At 46.0% G+C, this 17,261-nt stretch overlaps 1 protein-coding gene across 1 annotated transcript in view; it reads right to left on the reverse strand.

The window, feature by feature from the left end:
• LOC136835503 (uncharacterized) overlaps positions 1-17,261 on the reverse strand; it is a 91,511-nt gene that overhangs the window by 30,814 nt on the left and 43,436 nt on the right. The gene's annotated exons all lie outside the window — the stretch shown is intronic.

Consider the following 17,261-nt stretch of genomic DNA (forward strand, 5'->3'; position numbering starts at 1 on the left):
CGGATGACAGCCGTGCGTAACGGCTGCGGTTGTCGTCGATGTATGAGCGCCTGCAAGGCGAATTCGCCGCCACGCCGCGAGCTCTGCAGAGATGGGGAGGGCGATCAACGCCACGCAGCTCTCCGCACCACGAGGGGTTCCCCATACAGGTTTGTTCAGCTGCGGATGGGGTGCCGCCGCTCTTGGGCGGTCCTCAACCCAGGAGGACCTAGACGCAGCTGATGTTTCAGTCCTCGGCGGCAGCGGGCCATGAGGGATGACTTAAGCGACTCAGGGAACTGTTTCAACCAGGCCGCTGGCCGCCAAGGTTGTACACTGTGGTGTGGTGCGTGGTTCCCAGCAGTTGAGCCAGGGCACCACAGCTCGGAGAGGAAAGCGGGCTCCCTGTCGGTTGTGATGGTCCGGACGCTGGCCAAGCAACCCAACTGGAGCAGGGCTCGGCGCACGCGCTGGCGTGGCTTGCATGGGCGTACTTCGGCCACCTCGCCGAACGTGTCTACCACCGTGAGGAGGTATCTGGATCCGCCTGATGGGGAAGGCCCGACGACGCCGATGTGGATGTGTGGCCGGCGCGGCGCCCTGGCTGTGGGAACCGCCTACCCTCGACTGGCGCGGTACTCACTCACTTTACTGGTTCGGGCACCGCAGGCACTGTTTTGCCCAGGTTGTATGCCTGCACCCGCACAGACGCATCCTTTGAAAGCAGTTGGTCGCGGACCTGCCGGAGGGGTGTGAGAGGCCGTGGATGATGTCAAATACCTGGCGGCGTGAGGCTGGAACCAAAGGGCGGGGCTGGCCTGCGCGATGTCACAGAGCAGGCTGGGGCTCTCGGGGCGGGGGTCATTCCGCCACTTGAGGGATGATGGCGGTGCGGCATGTTGCTCTCGTCAGCGGCCTGTTCTCTGGCAAGGTCCTGCACTACACTAAGCTGCACTGCTGCCTAACTCGGGACGGAGAGGGCGCCTGCTACGGGATTTTCTGAACACGGGGAGGTACCTTTGACGGAACAGGTAAATCTCGCTATGAAGGAGAGGTGGCGCTGCTGTCTGGAAGACCATGCGCCCCTTGCTTCGTGAAAGCGTGAAACTGTGGCTGTGGTCTGTGAAGATTGTGAAGGGCGTCCCTCCAGGAGTGAACTTAAGTGTCGAATCAGGTGAAGCATCGCGCAGAGTTCCTGCCTAAGGTGCTGTATCGACTCTGCGGGATTGAACTTCTTGCTGAAGAAGGCGATGGGCTGGGGCGCTGATGATTTGTTCCAGAACAGCAATCGAGCAGGCAACGCATTACGCCTGGTCAGCTGAGGGGAGCCTTGGGATCTTGGTGCCTGGAAGGCGGTTGTTCTGGTGAGGGCGGCCCTCGCTGGGGGAAAAGGCCTGCTGCTGGCTGGGTCCCCAAGACAGGGACTTCTGGTTGACCTTTTAGACTTCCAGCCGTAGCGCGATCCCGGGATGAAGCGCCTGTAGAAGCTTTCACATCCCAAGGAACTCCCTGGACGGCCTTGATGGAGGTGGGTGTTGAACTTTGCTACGGCTGCCACTTTCGATGTAAGAGAGGGCGGACGCCTGTCGGAGATACCTCGTGACCCAGAACTCTGCTTTCGGACGCCGGTACACTTGTCAAAACGGATTGTTTGAGGCCGCTTTCTGGAGTACGCTGAGGACTGCTTTGATGTGCCTCTGGTGTTCGGCCAGGAGACCCGGGAAAATATGAGAATGTCGCCGGTTTTAGCAGACGAGAATTTTAGGGTCCCCAGGATGCTGTCCATGACGCTGGAAGGTGGCTCTGTGCTGCTCTCAGCCCGAAGGTGGAGAAGGCTTAACACATAGGACCCGAAGGGCGTGATGATGGCTGTCTTGGTATGTCCTCTGGGCTAACAGGTACCCTGAAAATAAGATTTAAGAAGGTCCAATTTAGTGAATATTTTGGCCCCGTGAAAGGAGGCCGTGGAGGTCTCTGCATACGGCAGAGGGTAGTGGTCGGGTCTGCTATGCATGTTGAGCCGTCTGTAGTCGCCGCAGGGTCTCCAGGAGCCGTCCGTTTCTGCACCATGTGGGAGGGGGAGGCCCAAGGACTGAGGCTTTCCTGCAGATGCCCATCCGCTCCATCTGCCAATGCTTCACCCTGAAGGCGCTGAGGGGAGTCTGCGCATCCTGCATGTGTCGGGGGCCCTTAGTCACTATATGGTGGTAGAGCAGGCCGTGCTTCTGGCTGGGGCCCCGGGACTGGCGGGCTCGGCTTAAACACCTCAGAACCTCGGCAGAAGGTGCGTACTGGTGGGGGGCTTAATGCACTGATGGTGGGTCTGGGTCCGCCGTTAACGGAGAGACCGGCAGGAGTCGGTATCGAGGAGGGCGCTGGCGCCCCCCACGCCGATCAGCAGGCCGGCGCGCCAGCAATCGCCCCAGGAGTGGGGTTCTCACGTCCGCGACGATGAAGTCCCAGGAGTAACCCCGCCAAGGATGGAGATCGACAGGAGCCTGGCCGTAGGAGAGGATGTGGTTCTGCCATGTCAGCCAGAAGGCGGCCGGGTCTGTGTCTGGTTGCGTCCTCTCTGGATGCTGGGGGACTGGATTTAAAGGCTCCTGTGTCGCACTCAGCATCATCCTGTCGAGACGGAAGTCACGGACGAGAAACTTACCGTTTTTGGAGGCCCTGGGTTCTTCGGGCCGCCATGGCGGCTCGTTCGCTGGCCGCCACCCCGCTTTTTTGAACAAGGCAGCAGGGCGCAGGCAGTTTCAAGGCCCTTTCTCCGGTCCATCAGGATAGCTTATTGGAAGCCGGGACCATCGCCTACCGTGGTTCGGTGGACGCCTGCTACGGCGGCGTTGACGTGGCTGCTCTACGCCCTTCAGGCTGGACGGAGCCGACCGGCCGAGGGCCGGGTTTTAGCCGGCCAGAAGCCTTGACGGAGTCTGTGAGGTGTTGTGCCGCCTCTATGAGGTCCCCACAGGCATGGTGTAGTGAGCGATCTGCGCGTATCTTCGGGAGGAGTTACGGCTGAAAATTTCCACGGGCTTTCTATCTCCCGCCGCTTGTCTTCGCGCCACCCAAGACTGGTGTTGATAGAGATCACGCACTGCGCCCTGCCAGTTTCCTGGATTGAGGCCGGGCGTGACACAGGCCGAGCACGGGCGCTCCGCTCGGGCGATGGCAGGAGCAAGTCGGTGAGAACTTTTGTGGTGCTGTATGAGGGTGAGTGCTTGCACCATGATGAGTTTGTTGTACACGCCCGAAGGGCGCTGAGCACTGTGTCGCCTGTGATTTCGGGTCCGTGAGGTCCATGATTCTGCGGGCTTCTTCATTCCCGCGCAGCCACCTCGATGGGTTCCCGCGTAAACGCGGCAGCTTTAGGGTGAGGCGCCCATTGTGCTGCCCGCCGCCGTGTTCGGGCGCCAGTGGAGTTATGGGAGGGCCGATGCGGGGCGGCGCCGCCGCGTATGGGAGGTAGGTAACCTCGGAGTCCGCGGGTCCGCTTAACTGCATGTGAAGGAGGGGATATCCGCCCATGCTCGCCTTTGACCCCCTACTGGAGTGGATATCGCCAGTACGCACTTTCAGGCGCCGTGGTCTGGCCAGAAGACGCTGGTGGGCACGACGAGTCATGACGCCTAAACGCTGGTTACAGCTGCTTAGGGCCGCTAAGAGTTGCTTTTTGAGAAATCCTGGAGCCAAGACTGGTCACTGCAGAGTCCGCTTAATGGCCTCGGGATACCCGTCACCACTGTAAGGTGTCAAAGAAACGAGCAGGTAAAGGTTACTGTTACTTATTACGATCCAGCGTTATATTGGCGCAGTACGACCGACGCCGGGTCGTGAGAGACAATGGAATTGACTGTGACCTGAGGTCTAAACAATAAACAATAATATGCAGGAACGAAAATTTAATTACAATACGAACATACAGAGTTACAATATAGATACAGTCTTGATGCCTGTGATTGAAGAAACATGTGATAGCACAATGTGTGACATTCGTGAGCAATACCATAGCAAAATGATTAAAATGCGTGACCTGGCACGCTAGGCGGATTAATTGAGTTTGAAGAAAACGGAAGTCACCAAAGAAAACAAGCTCATGGAGACTTATTCAATGTCTAAACACTATCCTGGCGCCGAATTGGTGACTTTACAGGATCACTACCACGAGTCTCACCTGAAAGATATCTCCCGTTAAAACCCCCCAGAAAAGGTGAGCCGTTACAGCCCCCACACACTGACGCCCGCCAGGCCGGGCGACACCAGCGCCACCTACCTCATTCCAGGCACCACCCCCCAGGCTTGGTATGTGCAAGTAGGGGGAGCAGAAGGCTCAGGGAGGGTCAGGACACGGGCCTTCTCAGAAACAGATTTTTCCTTTGTCAAAATCCCTGAGTCCAGCCCTGTCAGCCGGTGAAATAGTGATAGAGAATCATGCCAAGGCTGCTAACTACGAGGGAAACAAGGTAATCTGGAAGAAAAACACAAGTTATGAAAATGGTTTTAACTGTGATATTTCCTCACATGAAAATTACCAAATTGAAAAGTACAGTAAAAATCTTAATATTACGGAGCACAGACCAAGCCTTGGCTAGCTGGCAGGAAAAACCCAAAAATACTTAAGACTACAGCTGTATAATGTTAATTCAAAAATTACTTAGACTAAAGAGTAAATATAACTTATAGCACACGCAAGAGACAATACAACATGGGGAAGAATTACATATATATATATATATTATATATATATATATATATATATATATATATATATATATATATATATATATATATATATATATATATATATATATATATATATATATATATATATATATATATATATATATATATATATATGGGGTACATGGAGCAAAAATAAAAACCGCCAGTACCCCAAAGAAAAATTCATAATCATAACATGTCAATTATAGTTTCACTCAACAGAGACAATAATAATATTAATATGAGAGTGTGCAGGACGATGATCAACCAGGAGGGCAAGCAGAGAAGTAAATGAGGCAGGCGGGCGGGGGGGTTAGGAAGGATAAAGGATGACAGGACACTATGAGGAGATGACACTTCCACAGCTGGTTGTAGAAAACTCAGGCTTCGGTGTTTTTAAATAGTAAGTGTTTAAATACTAGAGGTGATTTCCCCCAACCCCGTATATTTGGAGAGTTCTGAGAAATCCATATTATGAAAGTAATTAATAGAAGTAGCAACTGCTCGAATATCATGAACTTTAGGAACTGAATCTGGGTTAGCTTGTTTAATAAAATACAAAATTTGTTGCCTTATTGCATTTATCGAAAGAGTACCACCTTTCCTGATAAAAAAGAGGACCCAATTTACACTGTGAGTTCTTAAAAGGTAAGACTTTAGATAACTGACATAAAGACTGGTCTTGTGAAGGGGCACCACCTTCCAAGGAGACCACCTGTCTTGAGGGTCTTTATTTAGCTAAAAATTCAGGATCAGGGAAAGGAGGACTCTCCGGATTGGATAGCTAACAAAATCATCACTTGAAGCAGAGCCGATAGCTCTGAGATTCAAAATCTGAAGCCAAATAAAGTCTTCTCCTTAACAGATCCAAATAAGAGCATTGAAAGTTAATAATCAGATGCTAACTTAAGAACATCATTGAGGAACCACGTAACAGACAAAGTATTACGGGTCTCAGACGGTTACTACTGCCCAGGAATAGATGAAAAGTAGGAATCTGTAAGTATCAATTTAAAGCCATATAAGAATACCTTCTTCAGGGCTGATCATTGTGGTAATAGTGGCCGCAAGGCCCTTTCAAACAATGATCCAAAGAAGGTAACTAGGTTAGTCGTCATGATTTGGGCTTCAGATGCCTTCAGAAAGCGAGGCCAATTTTGACTGCCGAGTCATATTGTCTAAGAGAATCTCTTGCCCGATTCTAAAAACAAAGAGTGTTAACGGGCCAATGTTTGCTCCTTTGGGCTGCGAACTTTATAGTCCATAAAACTAGGGCATTCTGAATTCTTGGCAGAAGCTGACACAGTCTTGGTTTGTACTGTCTGCGCCAGTTTGGGCTTGGGAATCCAAGACTTCGCAACTCCAGTCTCCTGGAAGAAGAGGAACCACTGCTCTTGGCTAATAGGGGCTACCAGGCTGGCTGACCTTTGAATAACTTTATGGAGTTTGTGTATTACCAGCAGCAAGTTTATTAAATGAGCAAATTCTTCTCCCAATTGTTCAACCCATCATTAAGGTCTGTATGCATTTACTAAAGGTCCAGGAAGGTCTGAAACACACAACAGGGAAGCTTAAAGTTTCTTCCGCGCGTAACAGATCCACTTGAGACCCGAACTCAAGCGTGTATCCATCTGAATGATTCTCAACAGGACCACCTGCCTCCAACGGAGTAGTTCTGACAGGAATTTGCCACCACGTTCCGCACCTGCTAGGTGGGTGGCTGACAGATGCCAGCCGTGCTTGTTCTCGCCAGGAGAAAATAGCAATCATAACCTGGTTCACTCAACGGATTTGGAGCCGCTTCCTGTTGATGCAATGAATTACCACTGCAAGAACCAATACCAGCCTGATATGAACTGGCTGGGGGCGGATTTTGGCGCGAAAACCCACAGCTTCCAGGGTGTCGCATATGGAACTGTTGAAACATGTGGACCACGCTCCTTGTACTTTTTGTTTTGGCGAATATCCTCCCCAGCCGCTTAGAGAAGCGTCCATGTGAACTACTAGCGCCGGAGGGGGAAACTGAAGTGGAACTGTCTTGGACAGGCCACCGACTGTGGACCAAGGCCGCAGTCTCGCCTTTAAAATTCGGGGAATAGAGGAGACCTTGTCTCTGAGCTTGACATTAACAATTCACACACTCTGTTTATGTCTTTAATTTTGCTTTTAAGAGCAGGTCAGTCACTGAGGTGAAATTGAAGGGACCCAAGGATTCTTTCTGTCCATGGATGCTGATTGGTTTTTCAGAAATTTCCTGGTAAGGGATGCCATTCCTTCCGCTTAGGAGGCGGGAGGATAACGAAGAGGACAGATCCTACTGAGACCCAGCCACTGAAACCGGACTCCGGGAGTCAGGTGGGATTGTTCAGCTGAAAACCTAACGACTCCAGGAAGCTGATGACCGTACGAGCTCGAAACATTCTAGAACTGTTAAGCCCAACACCGGTTAATTTGCCTAGGTACGCTGGTTGGGATATCCCTCGGGACCGGAGTTGCTGAACTACCGTGTCCGCCAGCTTGGTAAATATCGTGGGTGCAATGTTTAGACCGAAAGGCATGACCCTGAAGGAGTAAGCTTGATTCCCGAGTCTGAAACCCAGGAACGGAGAGGTTTCTCCGCGCAACCGGACGTGATAGTAAGCGCCTGAAAGATCGATAGAGGTGGTGACGTGTCTACCGGGAAGTAGAGTCCGCACTGAGCTACCGAAGTACGCGAAATTTGTCGCATTTTATAGAGATTTAGACGCGATAGATCCAGGATCACTCTTTGCTGACTGAGTCTTCTTTTTTTGGAACAGTGAACAACCTGCCTTGAAACTTTAGGTGCTCACTTTCTTTATTGCTCGTTTGTTGAGCACTCCTGCCAATGTAGTCCTGTAGGACTGCTGAGGGTGGCTGGTAAAACCTGACTGTAGAGGAGAGGGTCTTTTGATCCAGTTCTGATCCTAGACCCTTGGACACATTGCTGTGGTGCCCAAGGGCTGAAGGTCCATTGGTCCCTGAACCAATACAGGCGACCACCTACCTGTTTGTTCTCAGTGGGAGGGAGCGGGTTTGTTCCCTCTACCACGTCCAGGCTTACCTCTTGGAGTGGTGTTGGACTTTCCTCTGTAAGGAGCCCTACCTCTTCCCCCCCTTGCGCTCCTATTAAGGCCGTGAAAGAATCCACGGCCTTCATAGGTTGGATTGTATGCTGGTGAAGCAACATACGAGGGTGCGGCATGGGAATGGGCTGCTGAACCAGCACATATTATTGGGATGGGGCTTTGAGGTGGAGTGGCTGTGCCACTGCCGAGACCGGGACGGCTTGACTACTGCCTGATGGTGGGTCTTTGTGCCTGAATCGCTTTGCCTCCTCTCTTCCGGGGGACCGCCAGATTCTGTGGTCTGGGCTTGTAGGCAGAGATGCCCCAGCGAGAGCAAGAGACTGGCTGGCCCCTTGCAGCTCCCTAAGAACATTAGTAACCTCTTCAGGGAAGAGGTTAGGTCCCTAGACGGCTTCTTCACTTCAGCTTATAGCCTGATCATGTGCATCAATGTAAGATAAATTTCCGCATCCGCCTGGCCATCATAAAATGGCAGGTCGGACTGAAATCCCACTGGCAGGATATAGCCAAGACTCCGAAAGAAAGGTTTGCCCACAGGAGACGGCAGTGGTTTCAGTGAGGCAGACGGAGTTCAAAGATCAAGCAGCTTTAGTCCGGCCCAAACTCGCTCTCTCAGCAGGGCTTCCGTAGTTTAGAAGCTGTTTCTCAAGAATTGCGTTGATCGCTGCAAAAGCGCCCAGCTTTCCTATTGCAAAGGTGATCGCACAACTAAAAATCCCACGCCCCTGGGAACAGGATGGAGTCTGTTTCTTCCAATTGTGGTAATGGTTGTTGAACAAAGCACGCCGGGCCGTAGCCAGAGCGACTTTGTTTAAGCAGGAGTCGCAATCCCGTCACCCAGGGCTAACATAGCAGTTGCCCTTGAAAGGCGCCAATTTAGTGATATCGCCCGCCACTCCATCAGGAGTGAGAGAATGACTGAGCCTGGTCTTCTAGAAGCATCACTGCCCCGGTGAACCTTGTTCGCGCACCCAGGCTTCCTCCATCAGCCCAACGAAGCCTGCAAGGGGGCAAGAGATCGGCGGGAAAGAATCCCGCTCTTCAACCACCTCGTACAAGACCTTCAACCGCTAAGGTGCCTTCGCGGTTGGATAGCCCGGAGTGGCTAAACGCTGGCGGTTCCCGACGTCAAAGGGAGGGAGATCCGCCGTGTCTGGAATGACATACTGGGGTTCGTCTCCGCCTGGGCGAGCTATCCCCGCCAGTATATTGTCATGACTGGTCAGTTTCTCAGAGATTTGAGTGAATTTGGACTCAACCTCCGCCGAACCTCGAAAAGCTGGTTAGCAAAGACTCCGGATCAAAGGCAGGCTGGCGAGGAGGGCTTGGCTTGATGCCTCTTACTAGCGCCTGTCGGAGGAACCAGACTTTGTCTCGCTGGAGGCTACCGGGTGCTGAGATCTTAGCCTTCTCGACGGGGAAAGGCAGTGTTTTCCAGTTACCAGGACTTAAAGCCTTTCGCCTCTTCCATGAAGTCTTCAACTTCAACTCTGGGGATACGCTGAGCCTGTCACCCATGGAGGAAGACTTCACAAACCTGCAAAAGAAGATATTGATGAAGCTGGGGAGTCAAAAAGGGGGCCTGGCCTCAACCTCACTTACCTCGCTACTTACTTCACCTGGTCCTGTTCATGTCTGCGGGTTCCAGGTCCAAGTCTAACGCGGCGACATCCTCCGAAACCCCCGCATATAGGATGTCCACTTGGGGTGGCTGGGTCGCATCCCGGATCTGCTGGATGATGGGGGTGGCAAGTTCTTCAACCCAACCAAGAAACCCGACGGAGAGGAATGAAAGTGTGGGAGAGAATGTTCGAACCCGCTCGAGTCGGAGCGAGTAAACGAACCACCAACACAAACACAGCGCTGCTTGGGACTTGTCTGGGAGGGAGCGAATCTCTCCACCAGGGGGAGTCCCCCAACTCGGAGAAAACGCCATCTAGCGTCACACCGCACGAGAGCAAAGCTGTAGTGAGGGGGAAGGGGGAGGTGGTGGGGTAGGAAGAGGGGTAGGCATGAGAGCAGAAAAACAGGAGACAAGGGAAAATGATTCACCCGCCAACTGCAAACACACACCACCCAAGAATATTAAACTGGTAGGGTGGCCTTACTCCTAGGGAGGGATGCGATCAAGACTCAATGCCTAATCTCCTGACTAGGCTAAGCCTAATAAAATACCGAACTAGGCCTAGCCTAGGCTAACGGAAGGAGTAATGGAAGGGAGGAGGAAGGAACAGGGAGAGAAATTTGTGTCGAGCCAACCGATCAAAAAGAGGGGGCAAAAGGCGACTAGCCTAGAGTGAGACACACCTAATGAACTCTATTCCTTCAAAAAGAAGGAAGAGAACGTAAGGGCTCACTTCTGCCACCCCAAAACGACACGTGAGGAAACAGCAAACAAAACTCCTCAACCCGATGGATCCTCCACGCCAACCTAAAGGGAAGTAGAGGAAAGGAAGCACACGAGCCTAATGTAATAGGCAAGTGGAAAGACCTACACCCATAATAAAACCATCACACACAAAAACATAGAATTTAACAAATAATAAAGCCGTAAGCAGGTGCGTGAGCTCACCGGGAAAAGCGTTAGATCTGAGGGCTGCCGCTACCTCGGGAGTGAGGTAACCAATGAATATATACATAACAGAGCACCAACTGGCAAAAAGTGTAATAAAACATAGCCTTAATATAGACTAAAAATAAAGTAATACCAACAAGGAACTCAGCCTGGGGGAACTTGACGGGCAACGTTAATGGAACCTAATAGGGACTCGTAAAGGTCTATCGAATTTATTAAGACTCAAAAGGGGGGCCACCGCAGGAAACCCGCCAGGATGAGAACCGGGGGCCAGATAATAACATATAACGACAAGGAGACAACCCCGACAGAAAGAGACTGATGGGGTCGCCTCGCGGTCGACATGGCTGGTAGGGGACGCCGTGGTGTCATAACAAAGTTCTCATAATTGTGAAAACAGAGACAATTACAGCCAAATTATCGAAAAAAACCCCACAATAAGATGGTACTTAACTTGGAGATGTGCCGTTTCAAGACATGATGAATTGGAAAAATAATCCAATAAAAGGCACAAGCACAAAAAGAGAGTAGTAGCAAGTCACGTGCTAGAAAATGGAATGAGGTAGGTGGCGCTGGTGTCGCCGGCCTGGCGGGCGTCAGTGTGTGGGGGCTGTAACGGCTCACTGCTCTCTTCTTGGGGTTTTAACAGGGAGATATCTTTCGAGTGAGACTGTGGTAGTGATCTCCTTTCACTCACCCTTGGTTACACCGACGCCTTCCTTGAGAAGACGCGCTCGATCTGGGGGCAGAAAAACCCCAGCATTCTGAAAGCTCTTTCTCTGGTATATCTATATTTATACTCAGAAATTCTGTGCAACAATGGAATTTCACCTGCTGACACGGGCTGGACTCAGAAATAAAATTTTAACTCCCACTCAGTTTGGGTCACAGTGTAACAGAGATCTACATTAGATTCTCTGTAACTTAGAAGCACCATATATCGAGGTTTTGAACTAAAACAAATTACCGTGAATCGTCTTTTTGACATTGAAAAAAGCATAATGATACTACATGGAGGTATGCTATATTAAAAACTTTACAAAACAACAACATCTGTGGACATTTACTCAGGTTTATACAAAACTTTTGACAAATCGCAGTTTTCATGAGAATAGATGATGTTCTGTCTAGAACATTTCTAGAAAATGGTGTTCCACAGGGAAGGCCCTTAGTGGCACACTCGTTTACGTTAGCAATTAATGATATCAGTAAAAATCTACCTACTGGGTATTAAAAGTAACCTGTATATGGTTGATTTTGCTATATATTATTCAGCATCTTGAATAAAACATGCAGAACGAATCATTAACAAAAGCATAGTAAAAATAGATGAATGGGTTTATCTGTAGGCTTTAAATTTTCCATAGATAAACTCAAGCAATCATGTTTTATAAAAACAAAAATGGAAAAAAGGAGAAGAAATAGACATAAAAATCAGAAACCATAGTATACCACTGGCCAAACAGCAAAATTTTTTAGGATTAGTATTGATACATGAACTGGAAAGCCCACATAACATACATGAAATCAAATGTAAAAGAGCATTAAACCTAATTAAAAACTGTCGAACACTATTTGGGGAGCCATGATAGACATACCTTACTTTATTGTATAAAGCAACAGTGCGTCTATCGCTGATTATGGAAGTGAAATATATGTGGCTCGCATCAGATGCAGTGCTGAAAACGGGTAGACCCAATTCATAATGAGGGTCTTAGAATATGTTCAGGAGTTGATCATCACCAACATCATCTTTACAAGTTGAATGTAGAACTACCTCTGTCTCTCCATAGAGAGCTAGTAACGATGAAGAGTGCTCTATAATCTTTAGACAAATGATTCTCAACCAAAAAAAATTATTTGGATTAAGAGATGTGTTTATAAACAATCATCCACCTCTTTCCCAATTAGGCTAGGGAAGATTGTTTGAGTCGCTAAATATGTATATAGAATTATCTGTAATGTTAAAATTGCCTCCTCCTTGGACACACAATGAATAAATGAAAAATTTGTACACACTTGAAATATTTATCAAAAATCATTCATATGTACTCCAGGAATACCAAAGACAATATGCAGTAGAGCATATAATCCGAAAAGGTCCACATTATGCAATATACACTGACGGATCTAAATCACAATGGAGGGGATATGCTATGTATCCCAAACAAAAGATTGCCCTTCTTTCCCAGAGAAGTCAGATATGTTATAAGAAAATCCAAAAGCTTAACAAAGTAAAGCCAAGCCAAAGTGTACGTCACCAAAATAAGTTGCGAAAAAACACGGGCTACGAGCGAAACTCCATCAATGTTACCGACACAGCGGCAGGGAAGATCTGAGGAATAGTTGGAATGGTTCCAGGTACCTGGGTAGAGGGCACACAGGTGGTTCACCTGACTACCGATCGGCGATTGCCGCGAGTTTTGAAATTCTGCCGTGACATCAGGGACTTAAGCTATATATATAACTACCAGGTAAGTTAGATGTTTAAAAATCTGCGAATACTAGCTACCCCATTCTAAAAAGGCTTATAACTGCCGATCTTGAAAGTTCAAATCCCAAATGATACGTACTTAAAGTATCATCCTATATCAAATATACCTTAAATTATTATTCTATTACTGTATTAATCTTTGAAATTATACTATTAATATAATTTCAAAGTCATTTTAAACATTAGTACCATTAAAAATATATGCATACATACTTCTAAGACTTCCGGCCAAAGCAGAGAGAAAGAGAGTCACCACTTCAACTTATATTCAACAAGGCTGGCTGGGGCAAAAGGAAGAAAGAAAGAAAAAAGAGAGAGAGAGAGAGAGGAGAGTTCATCTCTTTAATCTCTCCAACAACAACAATAATTATATGTTTGTTATTTGTCTTCAAAAGATGTAATACCTTTACTACACATTTTTAAAACACCTTGAACACACACACACAAACAGTATCTTTTCCTAAAAGAGAGAGAGAGAGAGAGAGAGAGAGAGAGAGAGAGAGAGAGAGAGAGAGAGAGAGAGAGAGAGAGAGAGAGAGAATAAGAGAGAGATATCAAAAAGATTGAAATCACCCTCCTTTCTCAAGCCGAGGATAAAAAAAAGACTGGGAATCACTAGTTGTTTGTTTAAAATGTTAAAAGTTTTACTACACAAATGCATGGAAAACATTATATTATATTATTATTATTAAAATTAATATTTGAAAATGAGTACTTATTAGGTAAATTATTTATTTATCATACAAAAGAAACATATGTACATATTACCTGGTGGAAAAATTCTCTCATGCGAGAGAGAGAGAGAATAATTATTTTTATTTAATGTTATTATTTAATCTTATTAAACTTAATATTTGAAAATTAGTAAGTACTGTAAATCACTATTTTATCATAAAATGCACCCTCTAAAAATTCTCAAACTATCATCCTAAAACACTTTTATAACATTTTAATATAATTTCAATAAAGTCATACCCCAAACTTATGCGAGGTTAGATTCCAGAACCCCCTCACACAAGGTGAATTTTTGCGTAAGTCTGGCACGGTCTCTAAAAATGCTAATAAATGCTTATTTCTAAAGTTTAAACACTAAATATGACCCTAATCATGCTCCCAAATTATTAAGTTAACTTTTAAATGAAATTAAAGTTACTGTAATTTCACTTAAAAGTTAGCTTAATACATTACCCTTAAAAATAGAAATAAATTGTTGACATAAAAATATAGAGTTGGAAGAGAATTTATCTCTCTCTCCCCTTCCGAGCAATCTATTTTTAGAAGTCTTTTCAACCTCTTTTTAATAACTTATTTAATCTACGTCTCTTTCTCTTTGTTCTGAAATGCTTTTTCATGAACAAACAGTGATTTTTTATTTTGACTATATTACAAATCTTAGTTATTATGTCTCTATGTTTTACAATGTATTTGCCACACTAGCACATTCACACTTCATAGATGGTAGAGGCAAAATTAGATCGATCTCAACAGTATCAATTCTGAGCAGCTATCTTCGTTTTACTGAGGTGTGGGTCCGTTCTGAATGGAGGGGAGAAAACCAGTTTCTCTTTCTCTTTGAGTTACATATTATATAATCTTACAGTATTATTATTATTATTATTATTATTATTTGAAAATTAGTAAATCATTATCATAAAAAATGTATTTAGTCATGAAAATAACATCAAAATACACTAATTAGTGAGTATTTCTTGATGAAAAAGTCCGCGAATTGCCGAATTTTTTGCAAATGCAGTAATTTATAGATATGTTCCACAGAAAATCCTGCAAATCAGTGAGTCCACGAACCATGAGAACGTGAATATGGGGGTTTACTGTACTCTTACACCTTGAGGCGCACAGGACTGAGCTAATTTCCTTTTCGGAATCATGTCTCATGTCCCTTATACACTGCCGTTCTGTGGCAAGGACGCCTTTGATGTTACTAATAATTTCCTTACGGAATTCATCAAATGTCACAAACCGTGTACTGCATCCCTTTTTGGGGGAGCTTGTGCAATCTGACTGAGCTTCAGCAACTGAACTGTAACTGCCTGTTAACCAAGGGACAGAAGTCCTGGGCGAGTTACGATACCCCTCCGAGAATGTAGTCACTTTTGGGGGAAAGATCCTCTTCAGCACCTGATAGCTGCATGGGGGATAGGAGTCGTCCTGGGAAGTTTCTCCCACGATTAGCTTCAATTTGTGTCCCTGATCCTTCTGGGTTCAGCAGGGCCATTTCAGTGGCAATTTTCACTTCATGTTCATTAGTAGGGATGTCACCCTCACGTAAAAATTCCTCTGCTTCCTCCACAGGGTTAACCTGGGAGGTACTGGGGACTGGTGTTACTGGGTTTTGGCACAAAAATAAATCTTGTTCTGAAAAAGGGTTCAATATCTGTTGCTGGAGTTCTGCCAGAATGATAAATGATATAATCTCGCCCATCCTCACCCCTACTGAACCCTTGGACCCATCGTGACAGCTTAAAATGTGCTGTTTTGTCCTTAAAACTTGCTGCCAGGAGTATAATGCAAGTGTCGAACATATCTGGTGTCCAACCAGATTTTCCTTGTTTTTTGCAAGGACTAGGCTCATAGCAGGTGGTATGGCAAAAAATGAACTGATCAATTTGCTGTGGAACACTTGACCTGAGGGTCCTGCATAATCATGGCCCTGTAGTGTATAAGGGACCGCATGGCAGTCCTATGGGCACAAGTGCGAGTCAGCCAATGGCCATACCACTTTGAAAGCATCTCTCTCTCTCTCTCTCTCTCTCTCTCTCTCTCTCTCTCTCTCTCTCTCTCAAAGGCTGGCTCATCGCTGAAGGAACGCAACTTCTGCTATACAGTATTCCTGTCTATTTCGCTCTAACCATTGTTGTCTTGATTCATGTACAATCACCACTACTTGCATTGCCATGCAAGCATTCTGATCACGTACTCATAATGTTCCACCGAATCTTCTGTATCAAACTGTATGTGTGTTTCTGTTTGTGAAGACGCCAAACGTCTCGCCATTTCACATATATTATCCTACTGCATTCTATTCATTAACCTGTCTCGAATCTCATGCAAATGTTCGTATGTGGAATTTCCTGGCCTTTCCATTGACATATGTTTTATCATTGTGCGTTTATATTGTCTCTTGCAATCGCCATCTGTTCGTCTGTCGACAAGCACAGATGTCCGAAACATAATCTCTGTTTTGTCTTGTGTGTGCGTAGTAACTACATTGCGGCTCGCACCAGCCAATAACAACCATGAAGATTCTGTACATTTATTCAGTAAGGAACCAGCAATAAACTAGACAACACCCAGCCAGTATGTCACTCAATACCTTCCTTACAAGTGATATAAAAATGTTTTTATTAGAAACTAGTTGGTATTAATTGTCTGTAATCCTTATATATAGATAGTATATTCAACATTACAGGCTAACGTGATTACAAGTGTGTAGCTGTAATATTTTATTTATCTAATTGTTATGTGTTGAATATCTATATAAAGTTAAACACTGCAAAATTTAGGTTAATTTTGACACCAATATATAGCTGTACAGTAAACCCCCTGTATTCACGGTCTCACTATACGCGGACTCACCTATTCATGGATTTCTCTGTGGAACATATATACACATTATTTGTGGAAAATTCGCCCATTCGCGGTATTTTTCACTGAGAAATATTCACTAATTACTGTATTTTCCTATTGTTTCCATGACTAAATGCATTTTTTGTGATAAAACTATTAAAATACTCAGGTATAAGCATTTTAAGATTTTTTTTTTGTGTTCAAACTATCAAAATAGGCAGTTTTTTTAATGTCATGCCATTCAGGCTATAACTGCTACCTTATAAGGGGCTTTGTGAAAATTACTTTTTGAATGTCATGCCATTCAGGCTAACTGCTATCTTCTTCGTTTAACGTGCTTTTTCCCATTTTTCATATGGGGTAAGCACGATGCCTTCTTTGGAAGGACTTTGATTTGGCGTCTAACCCAGGCTCTTGTTCTATATACCCTAGGTAATGTTTCTAGCATAATCTACGTTAGGCTAAGAATAGAGGTTTTCTTTCAGGGTTCTCACTTAACCTATTCTAGGACACTGCCTAGTTTAGTCTTATTTAAATCACACTTAAGGATATACACTACACAGAAAAAACACTCATAATAAATCTAGTTTACTGTTGTATCTGGCCGAAATTACACTTTTATTTGATATTTGGTCACTGCTTTATTTCATCCAAAGCACTGTTTAGGCTAATAATAGAATTCCTTAAAGGAATTCCTATTTAATGTAGTTAGGCCACTGCCTGGTCTAGGTTTATGCCACCTTTAAGGATACATGCTGTATAAGACTCCACTAATATGTAGCCTTACAAATAGGCT

The sequence above is a fragment of the Macrobrachium rosenbergii genome, chromosome 55 (genome assembly GCF_040412425.1).
Source record: "Macrobrachium rosenbergii isolate ZJJX-2024 chromosome 55, ASM4041242v1, whole genome shotgun sequence".
Lineage (NCBI taxonomy): Eukaryota > Metazoa > Arthropoda > Malacostraca > Decapoda > Palaemonidae > Macrobrachium > Macrobrachium rosenbergii.